At 38.0% G+C, this 22,110-nt stretch overlaps 1 long non-coding RNA gene across 1 annotated transcript in view; it reads left to right on the forward strand.

Annotated features, from left to right (window-relative positions):
* The window catches only part of LOC112945363, a 71,967-nt gene that overhangs the window by 41,859 nt on the left and 7,998 nt on the right, over positions 1–22,110 (forward strand). The window contains exon 2 of the long non-coding RNA XR_003248996.1: positions 12,943–13,021. This is a non-coding gene — a long non-coding RNA (uncharacterized LOC112945363). The remainder of the gene's footprint in view (positions 1–12,942; positions 13,022–22,110) is intronic.

The following is a 22,110-nucleotide window of genomic DNA, read 5'->3' on the forward strand; positions in this document are numbered from 1 at the left end:
ATTGTTTCAGAATASTTCCCCCTGCTCATCAGTTACCAAGGAACTGTTTTATGTCTTGTTTTTAACCACCAAATTGTAATTCTCTTGAAAGGAGATTTCATTGTCACAGTAGTTAAAACCATTCTTGTTGTAGAAACTCCCCCCAAACCAGCATCCACAGCAGTGGGGACTCCATTTTCTGCCAACTCTAATTTTTGTTCCTGTGAGAATGTCCTAGAGAATTCCTTGGCATAAAGGCAATGAGCATGATGAGCCCAGCAGCACACCTCTGCAGGTAAGTAACTGCCAAAGAGAGTTGTTTCTCTCAAACTGTGCACTAGGACAGCTTGGTTGAAGTTTTTCTTGTATTCAGCATAGATAGTAGCAGAATTGCTCCCTTCAGTCTACCTCACATATTGTAGATGTGGCCTGGCTCAAAACCAGATATTCTGTAAAAACYTGAACAAATGCTAAATTTCTCTCTATGTTCTGAGTTCTCATTTACAGTAGCATCTTCTAGAGGCAAGCTGTTGTATGTAGCATGTAAATGTGTGTAGCCATAATAAAGAAACCAAGCATATCTGAAATATGCTGCCAAAGAAGAAACYAGCTTTTCTATAACACCTTTTAATTCCAAAGTTTAAGGAGAGGACTGGAGCTCTTTTCTGAGCTCTGTTGCCAAGGGATTTGGCCAAAATCTTGTTGTAAGGAAAAAAAGCCCTGAAAACACAGTCTCTGAAAAGCTCATCTATACCTGGTGCCTAGATATCCTGGAGTCTGAAGTGAAAAGGACAATGTTCTAGCTGTCCACAGTTTAACTTTGTACCATCAATGAGAGATGGGTTTTGGCGCTGTAGGCGGAAGAGTAACTTTTACAACTGCACATTGCTGTGTTGTGTCATGGGAGTGTCCTCATCACACTTGGGTCCTGCTTTACAAGAACGTGTAAGGTAGAAAAACAGTAAGATTCTGCACCTCTGGAGCGATGGCCTGCAGATATATTTTGATTTTAATTTTCCCATAAATCAGCCTACCCAAAGGAAACTGTACTGCATTTGCCTGGACCACCTTCTTGTGGTCCTAGCTCTTCCGAGGGAGTGCTTGCAAAAGTCCTTCAGCTGTCTTGGTGTTGGAGCTTTTTTGTCAGGCTAATGTTTTCATTTTTAAGGTTTTGGGGGCTCAGGAGAAAATTGTCTTTATCTTCTAGGCTAGAGAAAGAATTAAAGARAGAGGGGATATTTAATATAGGGAATATTTTCAACTTTCCCAGTACCTGTAAAACTTTTGACACAGATGTTCACTACTAAACAGTGTAGCACAAAAATGGAAAATAGCTTCATCACTGCTTTAGATTTTGCTGATTACCTGCCAGTGATTTTGCTGCTGTTTTGATGTCTGAATATTAAAATCAGAGAGGCACGTGCAGYGTCTTGTCTACCTAACTGTTCCAGAATGCTGATTGTACTATTTATAATGGCAGAAAGCCACAGCCACCAAGCTTGATTCTGTCCCTGCTTTATATTACTGCAAATAGCAAGTAGTTCTGTCGAAATACCACTTTTTAAAAACTTGAGTAAGCAGCCAAAGAATCAGTTCCCGTAAGAGTGTATTAGAATAGATACATAAAGGACACTCAGTGTGTTGTCATCTTTGCAGAAAAATTCAAGTGAGGCAAATGTAAGAAGCAATTCTTAGAAACAGAAGATACTGCATTGGAGCTATGTTAGTGCCACAGTTAGTGCCTAGGCTAGTCTTCCATTTACTATTGACTGTTTCTGTAGGCTTCTAGAAAAGCCATAGGCTTTTCTGTCATAGACCAGAGCTGGATATGCTGACAACAKAGGTTTATACATCCAAACATCGAGGAGATTACCTGCATTTAAAAGAAATGAAGTTTGATATCTACTATTTCCTTTCCTCTTTTTGCTCCATTCCCACATATCCAAAGTCAGGGATAAGACTCCTGATTTAAATGGGGCCGGATTTTGTCCTAGATTGWAGAAGCATGCTTATCTTGGATTCAAAATAAGAATAAAAACCTTATTTTCTTTTTCCTTATATGGGTCTGTAGCTTCTAAAGCTAGTTTATATTCAAATGCCAGTTCCACAGGAGATAAAAATAATGTAGTATCTATGTCTGCAGCTTAAATATCTACAGGAACCTGATCTTCTTCTTTGGATAGGTCAAAAAACATCTGTCTTTTATAAGACTATATAACAGAAACATTTTTGGTATGCAATTCTGATACTTTAGCCCCTTTCCTCTCCTTTTCCTTTTCCATGAGGTTTATTCTGTGTAAAACGTACAGCAAGGCAGCAAAGGTTTGCTATGTTATTCTGCAATTATAAAGCTCCATAAAAAGTGCAGCCATGGCCATGTCAGCAAAACATGTTTTTAAACACTTCATTAATACTAGCTGATATATTTAAACCTTAGGTTAGTTAATTATGCTTGACATAATAGTTGAATATCATTAAAAGATTGCAGAGAATCAATCTTGTAAGGAAAAGGGGAGACAGAATTACATTAATTTGGCAAAAGTAATTATCCTGTTTTTAAAAAGTTACAAAAGAACTTCATGGGTTGCTACAACTCTATGGTAACTTTATCGAACTAGTTCAAGTTACTTCTTTTTAACTATAAACTTGGGGGTAAATTCTACTCTCCAAGCTTGCTATAGTGCCCAACACATGATTTAACTGGCTGATGTATCAACTTAGTGTGCATTTATGTGGTCCTCCTAATTGCACACATTGCTGTTGCCTTATTCTGTGGAAGCTCTGTAAGCTGGGCCTTAAYGGCATTTGTGGGGAGGAGGAGAATGACCTAGATTTCCTAGAGCACTGAGGTGCCAAATACCATTAAGCAAGTGGGAAATAGTTGCCCCATATGTCATTGAAGACCTGCGAGAATAAATTCATAGCATTCAGGGAATGATAATCTAAAGTTTATTTACTAAGTGAGATAGGTATAGCATGTGGATAGCGGCTTGTCTTCTATAAAACACCTTGGAAGTTCACACCTTTTCTTCTTTGCCCCTCCTACTGTGGCACAGTTTAAGCAGGCACCACAGGCTAAGATAATTGCTCTTTCTAACAAGCTGACATGTTGGACCCTCGATAGCAATTTGGAGCCTAATAAATGTTGAGCTTTCTGCAGAGTGTTGGTCAGCCATGCCCACATCCTCTCCAGGGCTTATTATTATGACATTCTCATTTACCCTCCCCAATGTGTTTCAAAAGTATGATTTTTTTTTTTTTTTTTTTTAACCAGTTGCATGACAAGTTTATCTGCTGCTTCCTGGTTGTCCAGCCCATACTGTATTGTCAGAGCTAGATAGAGGTACTCAAGGTTTCATTTATTTGGATGGTGCTTTTGGATAGGCTTCACACCATGACACTTATATCGGCAGAAATCTGAACTTGTGTTTTTTTTCCCTTTTTTCTCCTCCTTCACTTGCTGATATTCCAGACACAGTTTTTGGCAGAGGGTGAGCCAAGAAACTTTCAGAGCAAGCAAGCCATCTGTAGGGATGTCAATTGGCTGCTGAGACAAGAGTAGGCAGAGATGTTTTGATAGGATGTTCATTTTCTCAGGACTAAAGCAACAGCTGCCTGTCCTTTACCATTGAAGCTTTGACAATCTCACTTTTTTTTTTTTTTTTTCTGCAGATGCTTTCATCTAAGATATGCAGAGCATTTTCTGTATGAACCCTTCAGTATGTGAATTATTTTATCTCTCTAAAAGATATCTTCCTTTTTTGAGAGCCTGAGACACCATGGTACAATGATACCAAGTTTCTATAAATAAATTCATGTCATATGTGACTTGGGTTGGATATGCCATTGGCATGTAGGAAATGTGCATGTGCCTGTCTTCTGGTTTGTATTAGTGATTAGTGATATGGTAATGTTTGCAAGAGAGCTACGGGAAATATATTGAAATACTAGGATTAATTTGTTAAGTGAATCTTTCTACCTTTCCACCTTTCTTTTCTTTCTGCCTCTGGTTGTGAAGTTTCTGTATTTAGCAATTTCTGCTGATCTCTACTGACATCTCATTTCTAGAGGCTTGCTTTTTGTGTGAGGTTCTTCGTTAGAGAATGATACAGATAGTTAATGTTTTGTTTTTGAAAATCCAATCTTTTTTTCTTTTTCTCCAATAGTTGCTGTTTTTAAAACAAAAATGTTTTAAAAATCTAGTCTAGTGCATTTGTCTTTTTGAAATAATTACTTGTCTTGTAGTGCTGAATACCTGTGCTGGAAACCATGCTGGGAAAAGAGTTGCTATCTGGCTCCATTTGGTTTTGATGCCCATAGTGCTCTGTGAGGGAAGGGCATGCATATTCCTTAGACTGGAAGAGTGCTAGAAGCAAAATAACCTTTCTGTGCATCAATTAGCAACAGAGACAGTCAGACAGCTAACAGACCTGCTTCAAAGACTTGCTTATTGTTTGAGTTTGGATTTGTTTTACATAATCACTGAAATTACTTTAAATACTATAAAAGACATCAAAAATTATCACCCGTGAGCTTTTTGATGTCCTCTGGCATTGCACGTATGAACTTCAAAACTGTGGCCTGATTTTTGACTGCGGCAYGCTTGCTTTTCATCTTATATTTACAGACAGAGGTTAAGATCTTCGATCTGTAAAGCCTTCACAGATGAGATAACTGCACTCCTGTTAAGCCTTAAAATTCAATTGGCGGTGCATTCTCTATACAGGTCATCCTAAGGAGAGGAGGCTGTTTAGCATGTATTGCCACCTACTCTGGGATTTCACTGGGATGCTAAGCATGCTTTATAGAGCTTGCCTTTGAACTGTAGGTGTTTGGTATGTGGCCTGTGTTATGGCAGGTCAGAGCCAGAGGGATTTTTGAGCCTTCTGTTGCTGAGAATTAATGTTGTAATCCCTGCTTTTTAAGTAGATAGAGTTTACAGCCTTGGCAAGGCAGAGGAGGTAGAAAAGGCTGCCTTTGTAGGAGCATAGCTGCAGGTAGGATAAAAGAGATCTAGTTTGTGTGATCGAATGTTTTTCTTGCTTGTGAAACCTGGCTGGGTGGAGCCTTTTACTTCTGAAAAGCTTGATGACTACGTTTAGGCAGAAAGTAGCATTCTGTACTTTTTAGAGGTAACTATTACTTTCCCTTGTTATTTATTTGCTCCACCAGTGCTAGTTAGTCAGAGGCCTTGCCCAGTCGTATTCTCCTCAAGGTCTGGTAAAAGTTACCCAAAATGACTTGAGTAATATTGTGTTTCTGTAACACCCTGCAGAACAATCCTGGCTGCCCACTTTCTYTGTAGTGTACTTCTGTGGGGCCAGGTAAATTCTCCTCATCTTCTCAGTGGGTTTGGGGAGAATGCCAGTCTTCATGAGTATCTATTTTAGTACTTAAAGATATAATTATATTGGAAGTGTTATMTCTAGAGAGGGCAACTAAAGAATGAAGTCAAATTTACATCCTAATTTACATCCTAAAYGTCGTTTAAGAGTCAAATAACTTTAGTTTTGATTATTTTTCAGTAGGACTGGACCATGTTTTTTCTAGGCTGACTGTGTGGACCTCTATTTTGCGATCTTGTTGTTTCCATTTTAACTCTCTCATCAAGCTGCTGGAAAGTCTATTGCCTAAACTTCTGTATTTTTTTGTTTTGTCTTTCTGTTTAAGCTTCAGGTAATACATGTATCCCTAGCTAATCTGGGTAGTTCTGGGTRGTGTAAAGCACTTGATTTTTGGTTGCTTGTGGAGTCCATGCAGCCTCCTGGGAGCAAGAGCCTGACTAGACYGATGAACTCGGCCTCCCTGCAAAATCCTGTGCCCAGCCTGTCCTGATAAAGGTATGAGCACCATGTGTACCTGAYGCAAGGCCCCTCTGTAGGCCTATGAGGGGTCTGGAGGGGGTTCTCTCCTCAGCGTGGGCTTAGTGGGTTGTAGGGAGCACCAAGGGTCATGGTCCAGSTAGAGTACCTGAGGTGCCCATGGGAGGGGGTGCAAGAGCAGAGTCCTCTAGGGGAGAGGACATGTCTCCATGTGACACATACAGTTGCAGTGTAGGTGCTTGTGATGCCAAGGGTTTCATTTTAGAAAGATGTTTAGAAATTTATAGGTGTTTATTAATATCCTGTAAATGTATAGTATTAACATTTATCTGTTGTATTGTTGGTATTAGTTCTGAATATATGGCACTCTGCTTGTCAGTTAATAACTTGTTGTTAATAAATCTATAATAAGTAATCAATAAATCAATAAGCTGTTTGAATACGAATATGATTTAAATTTTACCTTTCAACTCCATCACTACATTTTTATTAAGTGGTGGGGCTTCAAATTGTTCAGAGCTTTGTGGAGGTTCTGTCACTAGAGTTTGTTTCAGTGATCATCCCCAAAACAGAAACTCTAAATCTTGAAAAATAAACTAGGATGTTGGACCTTTAAAAGTACAGAACACTTGGGCAGAACAGAAATGGTAGATATCTGTTTAAAAAAAAAAAAATCTGCTAGGTTTTCTTTCATACCAAATACATTTTAGAGCACTATAGGGAACACAGCAACTAAATGTTCCGCAGTCACGCTGTGTCCTCATGGTGTATTTTTCTTTCTGATCTTCATGGAACTGTCCATATACAGATTAATGTTGTAGGCTTCCAGCTGAGTGAGTGTGTCTCACTTCCTTTCATTCTCCCTGCTCTGGCACTCACCTGAGCTCTGGGAAAGTTCAGTGCCCCCAGGGAAGGTAGAATACCACCTTAACTTGCCCCAATTTGCAAGTAGGGAGGAAGCCTTTTTCTGCAGTCACCAGCCATACCTTTTTAAAGGAATGTACCATGGAGTAAATTAAAACATGTAAATTCCATACCATTTATCACAGCACAGTTTTCTGTCTGAAACATATTTTTTCTCATTTTTTCCCCCATTCCTAAAGGAAAAATATTTTAACCTATATTTTAAAGGAATTGCTAARTGAATGAGCTTGTATAAACTTTCTCCTCCTTAAATCTTAAAAAGTTGGTAAGTTGATTTAGCTTTTGTTTCTCTGAGCTGAGGTTCTCTCGAGTGTTCTGTTCTACATATATCATTTGTGCYAGTCTATCTAACCTGAGCGCTGAACACAGTATTTCAAAAAGGAAAAGCACAATATTTCTGGGCCAGCTSTCTGCCCTGCTGTGCTCCCCGGGCTTAAACCACCCCCCATTCAAGTCACTAGAAATTTCCAATGACTTGAGTAGTGTGAGATCAAACCCTTCACATGCAATTCTTTCTCATTCTTCTGCAGAACATAGGAAAAAAATGGAAGATGTAGCCTCTTTTCAAGTTTGAAACTTTTTTTCCTCTTCGTTTCAAAAAGCCTGGGTAAGCAGCAATTCTTAGGTTCACATGAGCCAACAGGGATATATATATATTTTTTTCTTCTGCACCTAGAATAGAGATAACTGCTCTTAATCATGAAAGGACAGAATTTTGCAATAATGACTGGCAGAGGAGGGGTAAAACTATCCTTTATGTCAACTCYCATGAAACATTCTCAGAGGAATTGTAGCATATAGTCAACCTCAACACCATTGTTGATTGCTGATGAATTTGTATGTCAGTTATGGCATATCATCAGCTAGGTAGGGGAGTAATAAATTACAGGATTTTCTTTATGATCTGCAGTTATCTGTCATAATTCCATTTCAATAAGAGYAGCAAAATATTTTCCTCTCACTGTGTTTTGCTCAGTATTTGTGTTTTCTGTTCGTGTGAGCAGATGCAATCTGGCGAGTTGTCATTGTTCACATGTAGGAAATGCTTACCCGTAAACACTAGCGCTTCCTGACAGTCCTTAATGTGGATTGCCATGGAGGTTTACAAGTGTGTTAATAAAACTGTGATACACAAGTGCTGGATTTTGTTGCCTCTGCTGATCTTTCCTTTGTTTTTTTTTTTCTTTCTGAAATCCTTATGGGCTACATAAGGAGTGAAGTTCAACTTCAGATAGGTGGTAGATGACCCAATTCTAAAAGTGCCTCTGTGATAAATGGCGGTGTCCTCTACCTGTCTAGGCAGGGAATACAGCATTTTACTCTTGCCCTTCAGCTAACATTTGCGTTAAACAAGATGCCATGCCCTTAATCTCCTGCACATTCACCCATTCCCTGACAATATTTATATTTCTTTCTCCAAATGTTTCTTCTTATCCTTCTGTAATGCTCACTTTCATCTATTCTTTTAGAGAGAAAAGAACAAAATTTCTCAGTGTTTGGGTTAATAAATTATTGGGCAATATCTTAAATGACAATAAAGGAAGATTCTTTACATTGCTGCTTCCAAATGCCAGTGCTTGTTGCTGTGGTTTATACAGCCAAACAATTTCCTGATACATAAAAAGTCTTTCGGGATGCAGTGAACTTTGCAATTGCAAATTGAAAAGGTTTTAGATTTGCATAGAGCCACCTTACAAATAGTTTTCTGTTCAAAATATTTGGAGACTAGGCAAAGTGGGAAAAGCATTTGGTTAAGGTAGCTGAAATAAATAGGACCAAATTTCTTCATCACCTTATTTAATGCTTTTATTAGTGAAAGAAAAAGAATGCATTCTTTGACCTACATGTACTCTTCAAAAAAAAATCTACTGCATGGAAGGAGACTATGCTGAATTGACTTGGTGTACTAGCTTTAGCGGGGAGTGATCACTAGATAATCCTATGCTGCATTTCATTTGCCCATAAATGAATAAATAGGTTAAAAGGTTTTGTTTGTTGGTTTGCTGGTAGTAGGTGATTAAGATAAATACAAAATAGAAATGCACAAGATAGCTCCTTTGATTGCATAGTGATGCATTTCTGCTAACTGGACAGCAAGCTAGTGACATACATCTAAGCTGGTGTACCTGACCGTATCATGCTGCCATCTCCTGAAAGCCTTTCTGCTTTGTTTAAGGATGGGCATTTACTGAACTTGTGAGTCCTGTTCCAGTGCCTGAGCTAGTCTGCTTCTATCTGCAGAGCTTTTAGTAGAGGGATGCTATACAGGATCACCGTTATCTAACTGAGAGAGTTGCCCCAGCAGCTTGGCACTTCTCTATACCCYGAACTTTTGACATCTTTGCACAACTACCCTCCCTCCCTCCTCCGTGCATTCTGGTCAGAGGTATTTTTATTATTTCTCTCAATGCTTCACTTTTCTTGCACATTGCTACAGACTGCCAGCAGGTAGCATGTTCTGCCAAATGTGCTAGCTGTGAAGAAAAGCATATGGAAAGCTCTGTAAAAACAGAGGGAATAATCTCAATACCACAGTTTTAACAGTACCAACAGTATGTACTACGAAGAAGCTTTTTTGAAGTAGCTGTTTTCATTGGGGATTGATCAGCCTTGGCTCCAGCAGTAGGAACAAATAATTTTGTTTATTTGTTTGTTTATTTACTGAGCAGTATAACCAGTGTTTTAGCTTGCAGAAGCCCCTGTCTTGTTCGCTTGTTTAACTAAACTCAGTAAGGCGCATGTTTTGGAAGGCATATGAAAAAGAAATTTCAATCGGTCCTTTTAAAATGACTTTTGGAAATCAAATTATGAACCTATATACCTAGTAATGTGTTTCAGAAAATGTCCRTGAAAAGACCAGGTGCTCTTTCTTGGGATAAACTCCACTAATCACTAYAGATGCAGAAGCCAGGACCTGAACTCTAGTCCAAAGTAGTGCTAGTCATATTTACTTATACTATGTGTGAAAACTGTGGTTTGATGATGGAATCAAATATCAGGTTCATGCGAATCACTGTTTTAGAAAGATATGTATTCTGTAGGGTGTGATTGATGGGCTTTGACTGCAAACAGGCTGTTTAAATCAAACTTAGTGAATTCCATCTTTCCCCCTGTTTTCCTATCTTCTCTCCCTCCACTCACCTCCAGATCACTTGCTGCAGKCACCTGGAGTTGACAAGCAAGTGATGAGAATGTCGCTTGTTCCAGGCACTGCTTACATATTGTTTGGATTTTGCTAGGATTGTGTTTGTGTCATCTTTTTTTTTTTYTTCCTCCCAGATGGAACTAGGAAGACTTCACTTTAGTATAATAGTTTCACATTGCCTTTTTTTGTGATTACATTAATGTCGAGTATTGCTTTTTCATATCTTTGCCTCAATTTTTGGATTACAATTTGATAAACAAATCATCCCCAACTAGAAGGATAACATTAACAATCAGTGTCTGCCAAGTGCTAGAGTTACCTGTTGGCTGCAAAGTTTCTTTCTTGGAAGCTCTACAGGGCTGAATGGCCAGTGTTTTGCAAAGAATTCAGGATTAAAGTTGCTTTTCCTTTTGATGCTGATGCATAGTTTGTTAGAAATGTCTTTGTTAGAATGGCTGCAGGGTGGATTTGCAGTGTCAAGTGCTGAAATCATCAAATGGCTAGTTAGTGATCATCCTGTCAAGTTTGTCYGGTTTTGCTCCCTAGACTTCTTAGGAGATGATGTCTGCTGACTTTTCATGAAGCAAAAATTATAGTTGAACAACTTAGTGGATAGAGCAAGTTTTTCAAATCTATATCYAGTTAGATCCACACTAGTGGCATGTTGGGTCCTCTAGCCATCCTTCCTATTTTTTTGTGAGGCTCTCTGCTGCTGTCCTAAAATGCTGTTTTAGTTTGGAATTTCAGAATGAAAAAAACATGCTTGAATTAGCCAGCCCCTTTAAAAGAGTGACTAGGGACCCAGTGCTGTGAACAAAAGTTTCATCAGCAGTAAAGCCCAAGTTAATCTGAGTTAGTGTTACTTTAGCCACAATTTTAAACAGGGATGTGAACAGATATCATGTGACTGCTATTAAGTTATGTGTCTGCAGATACTCATTTGGGAACTTCAAAACAGATAAATTACATGATACCGAAAGGCAACAAGCAAATGCCTAATGGGGAAGGGGGGAGGGATTTAATTGTGGGTTTACTGCACATTTGTTTCCTTACCTCTTGAAGGTAAGAATCAAATCTTGTTTCCTTACCTCTTGAAAGGTTTCCTGTCGGAGTTTCCCTTAACTCTGGAGAGTAACCTTGAGAGGTGTCCCAACTCAGGGGGAGATTAACTGCTGTGCAGGAGAACTCAATGGGCTCTAAGCCGCAGTGCTGTTCAAGGCCACAGAGTTTGACTCATGGTCAAATGATATTTGGTGTGCAGGTGTACCTTTCTGAAAAATGCACTCTCTGCTGATCTCCGGCCCATTTCTGTCCTCCCCAGGTGCAACCAGTATAGTCTAGTTCTTCCTGGTCAGCACAGGATATGCTCAGTTACTATGTTCTTGGCAGCTCAAGAAAGACGAGACCGTTCCAGTTGGCAGGTTGCAGTTCAAAGTATGTGAAGCTCAGGCATCTGGGATGCTGATTAAAAATGCCCAATAAAATAGTGAAACTGTAGAAAACRGAGAAAGCAGGTTTGGTTGGCAAGCATTACTAAGCAAGAATTCCTTGGAGGTCAGTACTTTGACCTCTTTTGTTTCTAGCTGCTGTCAAATCCTTGGATGAGGTGAATAAACTAATTGAATTTGCTGATGCCACAAAATCAAAAATTGAGGTCACGGCTGAACAGCAGGTAAAATTCAAAAAGGATTTAGATCTCCTGTTTAAATGATCTTCAAGAGAGCGAATGAAATTGTATGTCTACAAGTGGAAAGTAATACACATTTAGCTTCAAAATAAATTCATGAATACGAATTAATGGGATTGAACTAGAGTGGGTGAAAATTGAAAGCGACTTTCAAGTAATAGCTCATATGCATTGCTGTCAGGCCATGTGATGAGGTGCTGGTGCTCTGAGGAATGTCAAGGAGCAAATCCCCTCAACTCTCCTAGTGTTTACAAAAGAGCTTCAAGAGAACAAGCGAACTCCATCCGCTCAGCTGAGAGAGCAGTGCTGTGAATTGGCCATCTCTCCTTGCCTGCTGGAAAGATTCTCAATTACTGATAAAGAGTGGAGTGTCCATTAAAAAAAAAAAGGGGGGGGGGGAAATACATCTATTATTGGAGAGAAAGGAATAGTTTGACAGGTGATTGTATTGAAGACTGTTTACTCTTGAGTCACTGTTGAAAGATACTCTTGGAGGATTGGAGCAAGGTCTGCTCTTCTCCCTTCCTCCCTCAACCCTTAACATTTTTAAGCCATGTAAGCAGATAGTTTTAATTGGCTCTTTTATTATCCTGGACCAACCATAGTTTCCAGAAATTCTTTGGGAATATTTCTTTGCATCTGCAAAAATGCACTCAACTTGTTTAAGACCCAAATGCTACAGCATACCTGCTTTCATGCACTTCATACCTCTTTAGTCTGTAYTCTGTTTTACAGTATCAAAGCAGAGTAGAGCTCTTGGGATAAACTCTTTTCTAAAGAAGAAAAAGCAACATTCTCTTTCAGGAGTTCTACTTTTGCTGCGCTCTAACAACAGCCTCTTTCTGTCAGAAACTCAGTGCAGCACTGGCAATTCTTAATACTTGTTGTTGTTGAAGCCCTTGTCAATAGGCAACAGCAAGCTACAAGCTTAGTGCTCCTAACGTGCACCTAACAAAAACAGTAGGGAAACACTGCTGAAAGACAACATGCTACGGCTTACACAATTTAGGCAGCTTCTGTGATTGCTCAGCACTATTCCTTGCTCTCTGCTTTCCCTATCAATACAATTACCTTTGTATTTGAGTGAAGTTCCTAATTAAAATTAATTTAGTTTTTGCCTTTGAACTGGAAAGTCATACCAGAACTTCATTGCTCCACTTACTTGTTCAGATATTAATGTAATTTTAGTGATTTCCTCCATTGTTAGAATTGCTTCAGCTTAAGCTATTAAGTTAAATGATTCTCTCATTTTTCCTTTCTGCATGTCTGTCCAGTGTCATTTACTTACCTACTATGTTCGTAATGGCAGCTAAATCCACTTTAGCCTTCATGTTCAGTTAAATAACTGAGAGATTAAATCTCCTTTTTGTTCTGTTTCTTTGCAGCTCTCCTAATTTCTCCTGTGAACATGGGTGGCTGGATGGCTGTGACCTTATGCTCCGCTCTTGGTTAGCATATTATACAGTAAGTCATTCCCCCTTCCTTATCTCTGAAATAATTATGAGACTATTAACACAATCTCCTTTATTTTTATTATCTTTATTATCTTCATCGCAACACTCAGCTATTGAAAAAATTAAGAAATACTGTTTTGGGGTGTCCTCATTACCATCCTTGTGGTAATTCCATCTGTTTTGTATAATATTATCTCCATTCTCTCTGATCATATTTCCTGACTTCACCTCACAAAATAYGTCGTGCTCAGGTGAAGAAAAGGTGTTAAATAAGGGTAGCTGTACATCTCTTCTTTGACCATCACCTCTTCCTAGACTGATATTTCCCTTCGGGGCAGGATTTCTGAACTCCATATTGTCTGTGGTGAAAATTCCTCAGTAGCTTATGTTTACCCAGGACTCCTTCCCGTTCTTCTGTTATGCAAAATCCAAGGAAAAGTTACTGGCTGTGTTTGCCAATTTACTAGCGAGAAAGATGCAGATAAATGTCCAGGGAAAGCTGGAGAAAGCATAATTGCTTGGAGCTGATCTGAACTCCTCCAGTTGAACTTTGACTCCTGTTGGTGACTCAGAATCTTCTGTTCAATATGTGGCAGACTCATGCTTTAGATTTCTCAAGCCTTTGTCCTTAATTGAATTCTAAATGCCAATGGCTCTATCTGACATGATTTCTAGGTGGGGGTGGCTTTGTTGTTGTTGTTTTTCTTTTTCCATGAAACTTGAATATAGTAGAATCAAACCTAAGTCTTCTCAGTGAACAGTTAGTTGTGATCTAGCTAAGGTCTAAAAAAATTTGAGTTTTATATGCAACTGCTTTCCTTCTTCATGTACAGATTGTTAGGTAGATAAATGCAGAAGCTATGTAGCTTTTCAGCTTGATAGTGAACAGTGTATGGGCATAACTTGATGAGAACTATTCACTAGTAAAAAGTTTACTAATTATGTAATCATAATTAACTTACTTTAATCATCTTTTAATGAAAGTTTATACTGGATGCAAGTCCTGTTTGTACATAGTATGAGAATAACAGTACGAAGGGACCATATCTTCCCATTTCCTTCCACCCTCCTCCCTGCTTCCCTCTGCACCTTTGCAGCAGTGGATTTCCTAATTCACTAAAAAAACWTATAGCAGTCACAGCAGATACCAAAAACAAACAAACAACAACAAAAAAAACCAAATCAACCCAGATCAGGAGATGTGCAAAATGTTTGTTGCRCTCTGTTTTTGTGCTAGTTGGCAGTGGAAGGTTTGGATTGGAGGGGTCAGTTGTTTTTTTGTGGAATCAGCATGTGGCATAGCCATATGGTTATATAGCTTTGATCAGAAACAGTCTCTGGGCGATTGCATCCCAAGCTCCTTTCAGCTGTTACATCCCCCATTGCTTTTGCATGTACATCTTGCAGCTGTAGCTACTCAGGATAAGAGTGAGATCAGTAAGGTGGACAGTCTCTGCCTCTGCAACTGCTATCAAACCACAGGGTAGGAGAGGTGGATTTCCTGCTTTTATTCTGTAGGATAACTTGTAAGGTGGAAATGGATTGCTAGGACAACAATGTGTTAAGTTTAGCATGAAATAACACTTCCAAATAGGAGAAAATTACCTTTTCTGGAAGTCTGGTCTCTTTTCAGTGGTCTCTGCTCAGTTCCTTCAGTTTCCGCTCTTTGATTGCTGACACTGGTGTATTTAGTGTAGCCATCAAGTATAAGGGAAAGCTCAGTTGATGAATTTTGTAACACATAAAGTAATATATTGCAACCATCCATAACCTTAACCCATTCTAGGAAATTACACTATAAAGCCGCAGCCACTTATGTGACTTCTTCTSTTCTTCCATAGTTCTTTATCTGTGCATTTTGCTTTTATTTTTCTTAGTAAAATGTGTCATATCTAGAGATATATACAATCTGAAAACCAATTAATACTTAAATAGTGTGCTAAGCCCAAAGATTAATGTTCATCTTACAATATGAAGTACTTTTCAATTTCCCTTGTGACAGCTGTAAGTGCAATTTGTATACAAGTGTGTTGTTTTTGTGTAGATCAAGTAAGTGTAATTTTATTCTGAAYGTGGCTGGGCCACATGAAATGCAGTTTGCAAAGAACACTTTGAAGTAGTAATTAAATACATAAGAGGTATGATAGCTTAAAAGACTTGGTTTATATCCTCTCTGTGTGTACATATATATATTTGTGTATCTATATTTTATATATAGATATATTCAGATTCAGTGCAGAGTGTAAACACATCCTCCATTGACCTTGTRGTGTAACTGATGGTGTAAGCATGAAGCTGCTTGGTATTTTCCTCCGGGCAGAGGTCTCAGAACCTTTCCATTAAAAATTATGTACAGTTAGGACTGTAGGCTGTGCCCAAACTTAGGCAAACTCCTTTTGGAGCTAGCAAAAATTGTTCATCTGTATATTAAGTGCAACACATGCCTTAGTGTTTGGGGTTTCTTTCAACTTTAGAACCCGAGAATTCAGTGGCCATAAACTGCTATTCCTGGGGGTCAAAACCTTCCTTCCTTCTACAGGAAAGCTGCAAAAAGAGAGCATGACTTTTTCAATGCTATTTTCCTACCATATTGTATCTGTGACCTCAAAAGAAGCTCTCTAGATGAGGAAACTGYTCTAAATTCTAAGCCTGTTTATACTCTTCTCCCACCTCACAAGATAATTGCTAATAAGCTCCTGAAATAGCTTTCTGTGAGCGATTTATTAGGAATTGTTGGAGGGGAACACACATAAAGTTGTTTTATACTGGCCTTYAGTTTTAGCAGTTCAGGAACTTCAGTGCATTCAGTGGATCAACTGGGGAATTCTGAAACACAGACAGGTTATTAAGCTCTTTCAAACTGCAGTTGTTTGGCACATAACGGGCTTGACCTGCCAAACTGTAGATATCATTTTATTTATTTTTGATCTTGCCCTGGCCCACTTTCTACCACAAACCTTCCTTCCCTCCCCAACCCTCAGCCCCACCGCAAATTGAATCTAACACCGTGGTTCAGATTTAGATTGTATTCATTTGCCTATTCTATTCTATTCTATTCTATTCTATTCTATTCTATTCTATTCTATTCTATTCTATTCTATTTTCCTCTTTGCCTATTCATTCATTTTTGTTTTTTTGGGGCTAGTTACTTTCATTTATATTGCATGATAATCTACCACCTATCTCAATGTCTAAGTGCCCTTGACATACTCGTAAAAACAGTTCTAAAATTTGGCTGTTATGTGCAAATGCATTTTTCTTATGGGGTACCATCCTGCTGCTTTTTGAATTGGTTTTGTTCCTTATATAAAGGAAGCAATTATAGATGTGTGCTTAGGAGCCTCTTGCTCTAGGGTTGTGCTTGTAATGTGAGGTTTCTGGTAGCCTTAGGTCTCTTCAGGAGCAGATGTCTTATTTCACTTACTGATTTATTGCATTTTTTTTTAAACTGGCAGTATTTAGGGGCCATGATCTGGAATTTTAATTTTTAAACTGGAGTTTGAATTCTTTCTYATTGACATCCTGAAGTACTTCCAGATTATAAATGATACTGCGATAAGTGCCTGACAGCTGAAAGCATCAGATACCAATTGCAGGATAAATAAGCTCAGGCATTGTACCAGTGTACTTTTAAGTACTTTCATCTTTCCATGGAGTTTTCTTTGATTTGGCATTAGGTTCCAACTTCATTATTTGGATGCTGGAGTTATAGATGAAGAAAGGTGTTTTAAATTAATAGACTCTGATATATCTAACCCTTAATAATTATAAATGTAAACAATCTCTCTTGAGAGGTGAGAATCTTTTGATTCTCTCTGAATCCCTGGAAGTCAGCTGGAGTTTGAAGTGCCAAGTAAGTATCTCTTGAAGTTGAATGCCAAAGTTAGAATTTGGGTGTATTTATTGCTTTCTATTCTCTCTTCTGATATCAGGATGTCAAATGGAGTGTCTTTTTTTTAGTCCAATTTTCTCCTCCTCTCCTTTTATTTATTGGAAAGCATTATCCGAAGTGATAATTACTATGATTGGTGGCAGGTTGATCTATAAAAAGATTAGTTTAGAATTTCTAAAGATTATCCCCAGTGTGTAACTGTGGGGTGGAAGCGTCAGTTTACTGGCTTACAGCAAACACAAACCGATCCTTCAGTGGCCTRTCTTTCTGTTAGAGTTATGATGTAGCTAATACTACATATTCATTAAATACCCAGATTTCTCAGTGTGAGAGTTAATGTGGCTTTCTGASTCATTAATACAGAAGAGGCTGGAGGCTTTCACAGGAGCCTTTGTATTAAAATATATGATGATTTTTTGARCTTGGTTTTGGCTATATTTAAACAATAGAATTTAAAAATACTTAGTCTTGCGGCACCCAGTTGTATAATATGGGAAACATATTCCTGACTGGGCCTGAAATGCATCAAAATATGATGGCAGTTGGTTCAAAATATGCATTGAAACCTCATGATAAGTGCTACAAAATTATTCTTGACATAGCATTTTTTTAATCATCCTGTTTTGACGTTTTCCTCTTTCTCTTTTAGTTAGATGTGCTTGCATGAGAACAGATGCTTGCTGTATAAGATGTTAAGCAGTTCTTTCCAGTGAGTTGTTTCTTAGTCATTGGTTGCAATTTGGTTATTGCTACTGAATTTTAGCCTTGCCAGTTGAATTCCTTGTGCTTCAGTGTTTTATAAGGTTGCGCATGCACACATGCACATACACAAATATGTGTGTATTTGTGCTGTACACCATGCTTATGTATTTATATTGTAGCAAGGTTAGGGCAAAGAATAAGGGCAAAGGAAAGAAATGAAGTTGTGCACACAGTTTCAAAAAAAGACTTTCTGCATGACATATATATTGAGGGTGTATGAACTGGGCAGGCCTTTTGACCTTCTTTATTTCATCTGACTTTATGTAAATAAAAAAAATATTAAAAAGTGGATGGTGAAGTGAAGCAAAGGTGAAAAGGATGACTTATTTCAACTGTAAAAGACAATAGGTAGTGTAACTTCTGCAACATCTTGTATAGGACTTAAAAATACGTTTAATTTGCAAGTTCTTAGCTTTCTGAACTTATGACACTATTCCTATTTTATACACCAATTTTACAGAAACAGATTTTACTTTCTTTATCCAGCATGTGCATACAAACGAGTGTTATTGAAGCAATAAGGAAATGCTTCTGGATAAGCTTCTGAATAAGGATTCATTGTGTTTAAAATAATTTTCAGAATACTGACTCTACATCCAAAAGGCAAGAGTACTTTCAAAAAGCAGAGGTTATACTTCTGAGAAAAGGAAGAGAGAACTCAGTTTATGTGGAATTTCTATTTCCAGTGTTCAGTCAATGCTGCTAAACTTGTGGGAAGTTAGTGGGAAGTCCCATCTTTAACCTTTTGGTGGTAAAATCATCCTTTTGATGTATGGTTTTTTAAAATAGCTGCAGCTGTTTAGTCTATTTGCCTTCTTTTGGGTCCTCTAAAGACACAGACCAAAACAAAAGGTTGAATTTTTCTTTCCTACTTCTTAGATTGTTTAATTCCTTAAATATAGTTTCATTATCTTAGCAGAGCCTTATTGGTTAGTGAATATGCTGAAAAAGCATTTCCAGGCTATGTCTGTTTTAATGCACTCTTAAGAGACTCTTGCAAAATCAACACTCACAAAGAAGCTGGGGAGATGGACACTTAAGTGTAGCCTGCTCACCTAGTAACACCTGCTGTGCCTTGTTCCTTACTGGAGTTGCAGGAAGTTGCTGTTTAATTAGGATGCTGGCTAAAGAGTGCTTCATAAATAAAGCTAATTGGTTTGATTAGTGGTTTAAATCTTACAGAGTCTGTGGTTTTGCAGGCTGTTTTCAGACCTGAGAGTTCATTAAAGTGGATTGGATTGGATTTTAAGCTTTGTGGGTTTTTAGTTCTGTAACTTTTCTGGAAATTAAGAACTGATTGAAGTATGGATTAATAGGCTGAAAGTGAGGACTGACCTGCTGTATGTATGAGAGATATCATGCTGCTCATTCATTACTGCTGCTCCACATGGGCCAGAAATGGGGTTGTGCTTCCAGCTTGCAAACTCCATGGGCTGGTGTCACCTCTTCTTCCCATACAACACAACTACCTGCTGGGATTCTGTTGTGCTCTGCTGAGCCTGCCAAGTCCCCTGAGTTTGAGGGTTTTGTTATGAACCAGCTTGACTTTTAGTGGTGTTGCCCAGCTGAGTGTAAGGGTCACGCTTCTTAAACAGTTCCCATTATGTTTGGAGAACTAATTTCTTCTGACCTCATCATTTATTAATTGATTAAAAATGCATATTTAGGTGCTGAGAAGACTCATTCACCTATTTCTGTTGAAAATAATATCAGAAGTATTTTTGATAATCTTTCTTGTACCATAAAACAGATCTACTAAGCTGGTGTTTTAGGTCAATTATCAGACCAGTTTTAGCAGTGGAGGGGAGACGAGAGAAGAAAAAAAAAAAGTCATTGATTTCAGGGCAGTATTTCTCAGTAACTCTCTGTGCTAGGTGAAGTGCACATCTACATTGCAAGAGATGTAACTTGTGCTATCTGTCATCCCATTCAAAGCATTTTACAGGCATGAAATGATGCCTGCAGGCGTTGTTTTCCCACAGTCAGATCTTTGTACTTTTTCTCCTTCCCTTCTAAGTGCTGAGGTCTCTTGCAGTATGCAGTTCACTGTGCTAGCATTTTCCTGCTGCTGTTAATCTGTCAGGGAATGGACTAAAACAACTGATTTGTGAGGTAGTTTATCAAGCACTTAATCACAAAATTCACTGATTGATTTTTATTGATTTTTTTTCTCTGGTACTCATTGTTCAGTATCATGTATGATGCTGCTGTGACAGAAACAAAGCTATTTTTAAGTGAGGAAAAATCTAAGGTGTGATGACCTGGCCTCCTCCTGGGAGGGCACTTGCAAAATAGCTCAACTTCTGGCCTATCTTGGAATCGCAAGACAGGCCCCTTTTCTTGGCTTATTTCATGGGAGAGGAAAAACTTTTATTTACAGCTGGCTTTTTGATTTTGCAGTCATGCAGGAAATATAAACCATAAAACTCATGGGATTTGGGAAGCACTGGAGTTAAGTAGCCAGTTTTGCTTTTTGTGGAACTAATCAAAGGCTGCAAAGGAGCTGTGGTTGTCCTGAGGAAATTGGTTTGTTTCRCTGCCAACATTTGGTTGCCCAAAGATACTGCTCCTATGCATTGACAGATGCATATGGTCTCCTATGTCAGACCTATGCTGGTGTGCACAAATACCTTCTACCTGGTGCAGAAGAGCAAAGCAACTGCTCAGGCACARTGATCCCCCCGTGAGAAATGAAGATGAAGAGTGTGAGACCAATTGGACTCCTATGTGTGCTAATATGCACACAAAATGCTGCTCAAGGTGCAAATGGTGTCATGGCTTTGCTGCTACAATTCAGGTGCCAGGTGAAGGCTGTTAAAAGTACTCTCTTTACTGAGACCGGTAAAGCTAATATCATGCTGTAAGATAGGCTGAGTTTAGATTGCTTTTAAAGATTCTTAAAATTGTCTTTCTTCATATATGCCATTCTTTTCCAAAATGTAACTAAAAAGATGGTATTTGGTTATGAAAGCACATGCTTCTGCTTGTATTTTTTGGAAATATGCATTTTTAAAAATCTAATCTTCGGTAACTTGCAAAGCAAATAAGGCAATACTGAAGCATCAGAATGGAAAGAATGTAATTAAGGGGTGCTCAGAAAGTAGGGTTAGATTCAGGCATAGAAAAGAAGCCGAACTCTACAATAATACAAAGGGAATTTAAAGGGAGAGAGAGGGGAAAAAAAAGAAAAAAAAAAAAAAAAGAGAGAAAGAAAGAAATGTTCCTAGAAAAGATGTTCAACTGTTAAAGTACAAATACTGCAGTAGAAAACTGACTGATGGAGCAAACACTTCAAAGCAGTGTGTTTCGTAGCCATGCCATGTGAGGGGGGAAGGAGAAGGTAGTTAACCAAAGACCAAATATAATAGATGTGCTTTTTCAGGCACATGCCACAGAAGTAAAGCTGAGGCCAAATTTCCTTGTGCTATTTTGTATGTTCTGAGTTATGAAAAGATTTCCTTTGAATCCACTCACTAATTTGTTTTGAAAAAAACAAACAAAAAATTACTTCAGGTTCTCTYTTAGCATCATTGAGGCTGATGAAAAATACCTTCCATTTGATCATAATCAGAGGAAAATAGGAATATTGAAAAAAAAATTCATCTAATTGTTGTAACAAAAGCTTTGGGAGGCCTTTCAGCAGGGGAGAACTTATAGAAGTAAAATGCGGTATTTATTTCTTATTAGTAATAAAATTGGTATTGAGTACCCATTTCTAAGCTGAAAAATATTGCTGTGGAGCAGGTATGTTCATCTGTATCATATTTTATTCTGGAATTCATATGGAATACAGTGCCTGTTACCTACACTAAACTAAATCAAAACTGAACCAAAGTTGGGCAAGAATTATTCATTCGGTAGATCACTGCTATCACAATTAAACAGACTGAATATAGTTGACRCTCAGAAGTCCCACCAGTTTCTGAGATGTTATTAAAAAAAGAAAAAAAAAAAGTATATATATTTACTGTGTCATAACCTCTGTATATTCATGTGTAGAGAAAAAGGGGGAAACTCTAGTATTTTAAAAAAATGCTCAGTAGATTTTTTATTAGTGAATTATAAAATATTTTGCAAAAATATTGCCAAGTAAGTTGAAACAATTTGCTTTAAATATTTGTATACCCTAATGCTTTCAGAAAAATAATAATCAGATTAATACAACATTTTTATCAGATTAATACAAYGTTTTTAAGTTTCATCTTTCAGTTCACTCGTTTCCTACTAAATGTAATCTTCATATCGTTGTGCCTCCATACAGAGAATGTTAAATAGGAATCAGTCTTCAAGAATGCATTTGCCATCACCTTTTAATCTGAAGGGTTCTTGAATCTGCAAAAGTGATTAGTTTGCAAATTGATTTGGATGAACCAGCTCTGAGTTAATAGGTAGGAAATATTTATTCAATAGTTTGAGCCATTTTACCATCGCATGCAATTTCATTT

The sequence above is a fragment of the Nothoprocta perdicaria genome, unplaced genomic scaffold (assembly GCF_003342845.1).
Source record: "Nothoprocta perdicaria isolate Ctin4 unplaced genomic scaffold, notPer1 scaffold_188, whole genome shotgun sequence".
Taxonomy (NCBI): Eukaryota; Metazoa; Chordata; class Aves; order Tinamiformes; family Tinamidae; genus Nothoprocta; species Nothoprocta perdicaria.